The sequence below is a fragment of the Schistocerca cancellata genome, chromosome 6 (assembly GCF_023864275.1).
Source record: "Schistocerca cancellata isolate TAMUIC-IGC-003103 chromosome 6, iqSchCanc2.1, whole genome shotgun sequence".
Taxonomy (NCBI): Eukaryota; Metazoa; Arthropoda; class Insecta; order Orthoptera; family Acrididae; genus Schistocerca; species Schistocerca cancellata.
In genome coordinates this window covers 202,023,840-202,033,318 of record NC_064631.1, presented here as the reverse complement: position 1 = coordinate 202,033,318, position 9,479 = coordinate 202,023,840, and positions in this window count along the sequence as shown.

Below are 9,479 nucleotides of genomic sequence, written 5' to 3'. Positions count from 1 at the left end.
CATCTCCCAGTATCTACTGCAACCTACGTCCTTCTGAATCTGCTTAGTGTATTCATCTCCTGGTCTCCCTCTACGATTTTTACCCTCCACGCTGCCTTCCAATACTAAATTGATGATCCCTTGACGCCTTAGAACAAGTCCTACCAACTGATTCCTTCTTATAGTCAATGTGTGCCACAAATTTCTCTTCTCCCTAATTCTGTTCAGTACCCCACATTAGTTATGTGATCTAGCCATCTAATCTTCGACATTCTTCTGTAGCACCACATTTCGAAAGCTTCTATTCTCTTCTTGTCCAAACTATTTATCGACCACTTTTCACTTCCATATGTGGCCACACTCCATACAAATACTTTCAGAAACGACTTCCTGACACTTAGATCTATACTCGATGTTAACAAATTTCTCTTTTTCAGAAACGCTTTCCTTACCATTGCCAACCCTACTTCGACCATCATCAGTTATTTTGCTTCCCAAATAGCAAAACTCATTTACTACTTTAAGCGTCTCATTTCCTAATCTAATACCCTCAGGATCACCCGACTTAATTCGACTACATTTCATTATCCTCGTTTTTCTTTCGTTGATGTTCATCTTATATCATCCTTTCAAGACACTGCCCATTCCGTTCAGCTGCTCCTCCAGGTCCTTTGCTGTCTCTGACAGAATTAATGTCATCGGCAAACCTCAAAGTTTTTATTTCTTCTCCACGGATTTTAATACCTACTCCAAATTCTTGTTTTGTTTCCTTTACTGCTTGGTCAATATACAGATTGAATAACATCGGGGATAGGCTACAACCCAGTTTCACTCCCTTCCCAACCATTGCTTCCCTTTCATGCCCCTCGACTCTTATAACTGCCATCTGGTTTCTGTACAAATTGTAAATAGCCTGTCGCTCGCTGTATTTTACCCCTCCACCTTCAGAATTTGAAAGATAGTATTCCAGTCAACGTTGTCAAAAGCTTTCTCTAAGTCTACAAATGCTAGAAACGTAGGTTTGCCCTTCCTTAATCTATTTTCTAAGATAAGTCGTAGGGGCAATGCTGACCCTCACGTGTTCCAACATTTCTACGGAATCCAAACTGATTTTTCCCGATGTCGGCTTCTACCAGTTTTTCCATTCGTCTGTAAAGAATTCGTATTAGTATTTTTTCCAAGCCATAAAGCTGAGAAATGCGGACGCAGAAAATGGAAAATTTGGAACTGCACGTCATAGAATTTTGTGAGGTCCGCCGGACATGTATGTGCTATATCTCCCCCTCGAGATGCTTGATAAGCAGTAATAAGATGCAGGTACACAAGAACAGAGGCTTGTTACGACGATAGTAGGGAGATTTAATAACAAAGGAAAAACTCTTCTCGATAAAAATAGTACATGTCAGATAATAATTGGCATATGCCGGGTACACACAGTGGATAAACGTAGTGGCACGTGAAGGCTATGCCACTGATAATAACGACGGAGGCTGAAAGTCCGGCATGTTGACCGACAGGTACATCTCGGGATATCGCTACAAAGTAGTAGGTCCTGATGCGATGGCTTCCGACTGGCCTCTGACTGATGGGCTGCTAAGAGCCGGCGCAAGAATTGGCACAGAGACCCTATATAGCCGGAGCACGGAGGAATTCGTGCCGATTTAGTTCCGCACACGTGACACGGCGGATGAAACATGTCCCTGGTATCGCTTGTCCTGCCGTCTGTCGTCCCTGGTGTAATCGACACAAACCGGGAGATAACACCTCGTATATATACAACCCCGTGATGCTCCACTGCTGAGAGGTTGCCGCATTATTTAGGCGAACGTCGGGTAAGTAGCACTGAGTCATCAGTCTTCTGACTGGTTTGATGCAGCCCGTATGAATTTCTCTCCTGCACCAACCGCTTTACCTCAGAGTAGCGCTTACAACCTACGTCCTCAACTACTCGCTGGATGTTTTCCAATTTCTGTCTTCCTCTACAGTTTTTGCACTCTGCAGCCCCCTTAAATACCATAGAAGTTATTCCCCGATGCCTTAGTAGGTGTCCTATCATACTGTCCCTTCTCCTTGTCGTTGGTTCCTCCTCCTTGTCATTGTTTCCCACATATTCCTTCCCTCTCCGATTTTGCGCAGAACCCCCTCATTCCTTACCTTATCAGTCCATCTAATTTTCAACATTCATCTGTAGCATCACATCTCAAATGCTTCTATTCTCTTCTGTTTTGGTTTTACAAAAGTCCATGTTTCATATCTATACAACGCTGTGCTCCAAAAGTACTTTCTCAGAAATTTCTTCCACTAATCAAGGCTTAAGTTTGATATTAGTAGACTTCTCCTGGACAGGAATGCACTTTTTGCCAGTGCTAGTCCACTTTTAATGTCTCCTTGCTCCGTCCGTCATTGGTTATTTTGCTACCTAGGTAGCAGAATACCTTAACTTTATCTAATTTGTGACCATCAGTCTTGTTGTTCAGTTTCTCGCTATTATTATTTCTGCTACTTCTCTTTACTTTCGTCTTTCTTTCATATTGTGTAGTGGTTAGAACGCTCATTCCATTCAGAAGTTCCTGCAGTTTATCTTCAATTCCATTCAAGACAGCAATATCATCAGCGAATCGTATCATTGTTATCCATTTACCTTTTATTCTGATTCCATTCGTGAACCTTTCTTTATATTTCCATCACTGGTTCTTCGATGTACAGATTGAACACTAGGGGTAAAAGACTTCATCCCTGTCTTGCACCCTTTTTAATACGAGCATTTCGTTCTTCGTTATCCACTCTTATTGTCCCATGTTGGCTGTTGTACATATTGTATATGACCCATCTCTTCCTATAGCTTACCCCTACTTTTTTCAGAACTTCCATTTTACATTGTCGTACGCTTTTTCCAGGTCGACAAATCCTACGAATGTGTCTTGATTTTTCTTTAGTCTTCCGTCCATTACCAACGGCAACTTTAGAATTGCTTCTCTTGTGCCTTTATATTTCCTACAGGCAAACTGATCGTCAGCTAACATACTCTCAATTTTCTTTACCATTATTCTGTGTATTATTCTTGTAAGCAACTTGGATGCATGACCTGTTAAGCTGATTGTGTGGTAATTCTCGTAACTGTCAGCTTTTGCAGTCTTGGGGATTATGTAGATGATTTTTCCCGCAAGTGAAATAGTATGTCGCCAGATTCATACATTCTATACACCAACGTACAGTTTTGTTGCTAATTCCCTCAATGATTTTATAAATTGTGATGAAAAGTCCTCCAAAGCACTCTTAAATTATAATTCAAATACTGGATCCCCTATCTCTTCTAAATCAACTTATCTTTCTTCTATTATCGCATTAAACAAATCTTTCCCCTCAAAGAGGCCTTCAGTATACTCTTCTCTATCTGTCTGCTCTCCCGTCTGCAGTTAACGGTGGAATTCCCATTACACTCTTAATGTTACCACCCTTGCTTTTAATTTCACAGAAGGTTGTTTTGAGATTCCTATATGCTGAGTGACTACTTCCGACAATCATTTCTATTTCGATTTCTTCACATTTTTCATGCAGCCATTTCGTCTTAGCTTCCCTGCATTTCTTAAGTATTTCAGTCCTCAGTGACTGGACTTCCGTATTTCTGAATTTCCCTGACCATCTTTATATTTCCTTCTTTCATCGATCAATATAAGTATTACTTGTGTTACCCATAGTTTCTTTGCAGTTACCTGCTATGTACTTATGTTTTCCTTTCCAACTTCTGTGATTTTCCGTTTTATAGATGTCCATTCCCCTTCAACTGTACTGCCTACTGGTGCTATTCCTTATTGCTGTGTCTGTAGCCTTAGAGAACTTCAAGCGTACCTCGTCATCCTTTAGTACTTCCATCTACCACTTCTTTACGTATTGATTCTTCCTGACTAATCTCTTAAACTTCAGCCTACTCCTCAACACTATGTGATCTGATTCAATATCTCGTCCTGGGTACGCCTTGCAATCCAGTATTAGATTTCGGAATCTCTGCCTGACCGTGATGTAATATAACTGAAATTTTCCCGTATCACCAGGTCATTTCCAAGTATACCTCCTCTTCTTGTGATTCTTGAACAGTGTATTCGCTGCTAGCTGAGATTTATTACAGAATTTAGTTACTCTTTCTCCTCTCTCATTCCTTGTCTTAAGCCCATATTCTCCCGTAAGCTTTTCTTCTGCTCCTGCCCCAACAACTGCATTCCAGTGCCCCGTGACTATTAGATTTTCATCTCCGCTTATGAACTGTATTACCCTTTCAGTATCCTTACATACTTTCTCTATCTTTTCATCTACAGCTTTGCTATGTCGGCATGTATACTTGAACTATCGTTGACGGTGTTTGTTGTCGATTCTGATAGGAACAACCGTGCCATTGAATTGTTCACAGTAACATACTCTCTGCCCTGCCTTCTTAATCATAACGAATCCGTTATACCATTTTCTGGTGGTCATCAGGCCAGAAATCCTTGTCTTCTTTCCCTTTCACTTCACTGACTTCTACTATATCTATATTTATCCTTTTCATTTTCTTTCCAGATTTTCTAGCTTCTTTAGCACATTCAAACTTCTGACATTCCACGCCACCACTCGTAGAACATTATCTTTTTCTCATGGTCACTTTCCCCTTGGCAGTCCCCTCCCGGAGATCCGAAGGGGGTCTATTCCGGAATCTTTTGCCATTGGAGAGATCATCATGACACTTTTTCAATTACAGACCACATGTCTGTGGATACACGTTATGTGTTATGTGTCTCTAGGGCAGTAGTTTCCATTGCCTGCTGCATCCTCATTCCGTTGGTAATTGCTGGTTCTTCTGCCTTTAAGGGAAGTTCCCCACCCCAAGGACAAGGGAGTGCCCTGAACCTCTATCCGCTCTTCCGGTCCCTTTGATATGGCCGTTGGCAGAATGAGGGTAACTTCTTATGGCGGAAGTCTTCGGCTACCAATGCTGATTATTAATCAAAATTTAAGCGGTGGTGGGACTTTCGATTAGTAATCAAAGACGCTAATAATAGTGCAGGTTACGGGTGCAGCAGACTTTAAAGACATCTCTACTATCAAATAAGCAGACTTGTGAGAGTGCGTGAATTAAGGTGGAAGCCAGAAATAATGTCACCGACAAGAAAAGTGGTAGTACGCGGGGCTCTTGTCCACAAATCCTGAGAACGACGGCACTAGCTACAGGGTGCAGTGCTGTAGTGTATGTGTGACCAATCTGGTACAAATCCACCCAAGCAAACATAGCTGAGTAGGGACTAAACGAAATGTGTACATTTCTTACAGGTCATTTGAAACTTATGACACTCGTAAAAATCTGTCACCTGGCTAGCATAGGGACATCAGATATTCGTCGTGAAGTAGCTGCCAACATGGAGAGAAAAAATCACTCCCCGTAGGAAAACCATCTATTACAAGGGCACTTTCCAGTAAATGGATTTTCCTCAACACCACTTCACTGTTGCTAAAAATGGAAACTACAGTAAGGAAACAACTGTGCATTTATCAACTTGAGAATAACTCTACCCGGCGTCTCCCTTCGGAAAACCTCCCGACAGCACATTAACAGATTGGATCGTATGCAGGTCGTCCAACTGTCGTTTTTCTAGAGCTGGTGGATCCAGGAGTAATCTGTTGAAATGCTACCTCCCTGCGGATACTACAAACTGGAATGCGGAGAAGCACAAACCATGAAACACCTGCTTGACTATGAACTATGCCCCTCGTCTTCCACAGAAAAATATCGTCTGCGTGCGACTCCGAGCGTAACTGAAGTTGCAAGATCTTTTTTCTGCGGTATTGTAGCTTCATAATTTTTTCTTTCATCTGTTTTCTTAATTGGTAGTTATTTATTGTATTTGTTCCTGACCCAAATAAATAATAATGAACTCCTCGATGAACGTCGGATTTATGTAAGAAGACGACAATCAAACAGTAAGACAGTATCTGCTACTGGGTAACTGAAACGTGAGAAACAGTTGTCTCGTTGCTGAGCTGCAGTTTTGATTGAGTGATGCTATTCCTCAGCCCTCATGACGTTCTTCCATCAGCAACGATGTGTAAGGCGATACCGCTCACACCGGTATGATACACTGTTGTTCCATAGATGCATAGACGACTTAATAAAATCTTGTCGACCTTTGAACCATGTTAAGTGGTTCAATCACTTCGACATTTATTGTCATGTGGCAACTACTGATTGTCATGTCGTCAACGGTAGCGTCTTTTTGTAGATGCACTACCGGTCGTGACATCACTTTTGTCTAGTCTGTCACCCTAAAAGGCATAATTCTCGCTTGAGGTTCGTTCAAAGTGAAGCCATCACCAACATCAAAGCGGCAAGCACAACCACAAGCTTCTATAACTCCACTGCAATGACGGAAAAAGAAGCTAACGAGCCACTTTCGTGGCGTACGTTTAGCCTTAGTAATGGCTCAACCATAAATCACAATTCGTCATCGCAGCCTACTGTCTATGACGAAGTTCACTGCCATTAGTACTCTCTATAGCCTTTATTTATTTTTTAACTGTAACTGAACCTAATTACTCCATTGGCAATACAGATATTATTAAATAAAATTAATTGCCCATTTTCCGTGGTTGTTGTGAACGACTAATTCTGCGGAATAGCGTCTGCGTTGCTGAACTGCTCCAGACCAAGTACTCTAGACCATGGCATCAATAATTTACAAATTTTATTATGCCACATCAAAAAGTACCTGGACGATGAAAATAATGAAGGCACACAATAAGAAGACACACAAACGATCTGTTATTCGCTGTGCTCCTGAAATTATTACGACACCGGTATACAGCGATTGGCCGGTGCACTGCAATTGCTCATAATCATACACTGATGACCCAAAACATTATGACCACCTGGCTCAATAGCTCGTTTGTGCGTCTTTGGAACAAAATACATTAGTGATTCTGCGTATCACGGATCCGACAGTTTGTTGGTAGTTTGTGGAGATATGTGGCATTAGATAACTAAGCTTAAATAATGTATTTCGCGTTAAAAGCGGGCCACCGATTCGCCTTCACGTTGATGGTACTCGGTAGCAACCCAGATGCGTTCCACAGGATTTATATGAGGCGAAGGTCGCCGGTAAATCAACGTAAGTTCACTGTAATGCACCTCAAACCACTGTAGCACGGTTTTGCCTACGAGACACGGACTGTTATACTGCTGAAAGATGACATCGCCGTCGGGTAGGGCCTCCAACATGAAGGGATGCAGGTGGTTCTCAGCCATCAAACGTCTCTTCGATTACATTCATAGGTCCCAGACAAGCGCAGGAAAATGTCTCGCATAGCACGATACTGCTCCCACCAACCTGCGTCCGCGCCGCGCTGCACGTTCACCTCGATGACGGCGTTTGTGGAGACAATCAGCGACCTGTTGTATCAAAAATATGCTTCATCTGAAGAGTAGACACTTTTCCATTGATCGACGGTCAAATCCCGATGATCCCGTGTCCACCTCAATCGTAACTTTCGATGGCGCTAGGTCAACACGTAGGTGTGGTCTGCTGCGGAGCTCCGTGTTCAACAGCATACGATGAACGGTGTGCTTCCAAACAGTGGTGCGTGCACTACGATTGTGTTCTTTCGGCAGAGATGCCACAGATTACCATATATCCTACTTTAGAGGAGACAAGCCTCCGAACCTCACGTTCTCGTAAGAGCCGTGGATGTCTAACCATTTAGCGCCTAGTGTAGTTTCATTGTCCTTCTATCTCTTTCCGTAGCTCCTCACGACAGTAGCAAGGGAATATTCGACCAGCTTCGCCATTTTAGAGATGCTCGTTGGCAGGCTCTGCGTAAAAATAATCTGCCCTTTGTCAAAATCGCTTATCTCAACGGATTTCCCCATTTGCATCCCACATCTTTGCTAGGATGTTCCCCCGTTCGTGTCTGTCCTGCTCACATACCTTTGCTACCGCTTCGAGTACGCAGCGCCACCAGGCAGCATTCAACGTCGCTGTGGGCAGTAGTCATAATACACTCCTGGAAATGGAAAAAAGAACACATTGACACCGGTGTGTCAGACCCACCATACTTGCTCCGGACACTGCGAGAGGGCTGTACAAGCAATGATCACACGCACGGCACAGCGGACACACCAGGAACCGCGGTGTTGGCCGTCGAATGGCGCTAGCTGCGCAGCATTTGTGCACCGCCGCCGTCAGTGTCAGCCAGTTTGCCGTGGCATACGGAGCTCCATCGCAGTCTTTAACACTGGTAGCATGCCGCGACAGCGTGGACGTGAACCGTATGTGCAGTTGACGGACTTTGAGCGAGGGCGTATAGTGGGCATGTGGGAGGCCGGGTGGACGTACCGCCGAATTGCTCAACACGAGGGGCGTGAGGTCTCCACAGTACATCGATGTTGTCGCCAGTGGTCGGCGGAAGGTGCACGTGCCCGTCGACCTGGGACCGGACCACAGCGACGCACGGATGCACGCCAAGACCGTAGGATCCTACGCAGTGCCGTAGGGGACCGCACCGCCACTTCCCAGCAAATTAGGGACACTGTTGCTCCTGGGGTATCGGCGAGGACCATTCGCAACCGTCTCCATGAAGCTGGGCTACGGTCCCGCACACCGTTAGGCCGTCTTCCGCTCGCGCCCCAACATCGTGCAGCCCGCCTCCAGTGGTGTCGCGACAGGCGTGAATGGAGGGACGAATGGAGACGTGTCGTCTTCAGCGATGAGAGTCGCTTCTGCCTTGGTGCCAATGATGGTCGTATGCGTGTTTGGCGCCGTGCAGGTGAGCGCCACAATCAGGACTGCATACGACCGAGGCACACAGGGCCAACACCCGGCATCATGGTGTGGGGAGCGATCTCCTACACTGGCCGTACACCACTGGTGATCGTCGAGAGGCCACTGAATAGTGCACGGTACATCCAAACCGTCATCGAACCCATCGTTCTACCATTCCTAGACCGGCAAGGGAACTTGCTGTTCCAACAGGACAATGCACGTCCGCATGTATCCCGTGCCACCCAACGTGCTCTAGAAGGTGTAAGTCAACTACCCTGGCCAGCAAGATCTCCGGATCTGTCCCCCATTGAGCATGTGTGGGACTGGATGAAGCGTCGTCTCACGCGGTCTGCACGTCCAGCACGAACGCTGGTCCAACTGAGGCGCCAGGTGGAAATGGCATGGCAAGCCGTTCCACAGGACTACATCCAGCATCTCTACGATCGTCTCCATGGGAGAATAGCAGCCTGCATTGCTGCGAAAGGTGGATATACACTGTACTAGTGCCGACATTGTGCATGCTCTGTTGCCTGTGTCTATGTGCCTGTGGTTCTGTCAGTGTGATCATGTGATGTATCTGACCCCAGGAATGTGTCAATAAAGTTTCCCCTTCCTGGGACAATGAATTCACGGTGTTCTTATTTCAATTTCCAGGAGTGTATTTTTCCTCATAGTGTACTTTTGCTTTGAACGTAAGTCCGTAACTAGAAAAAAAGG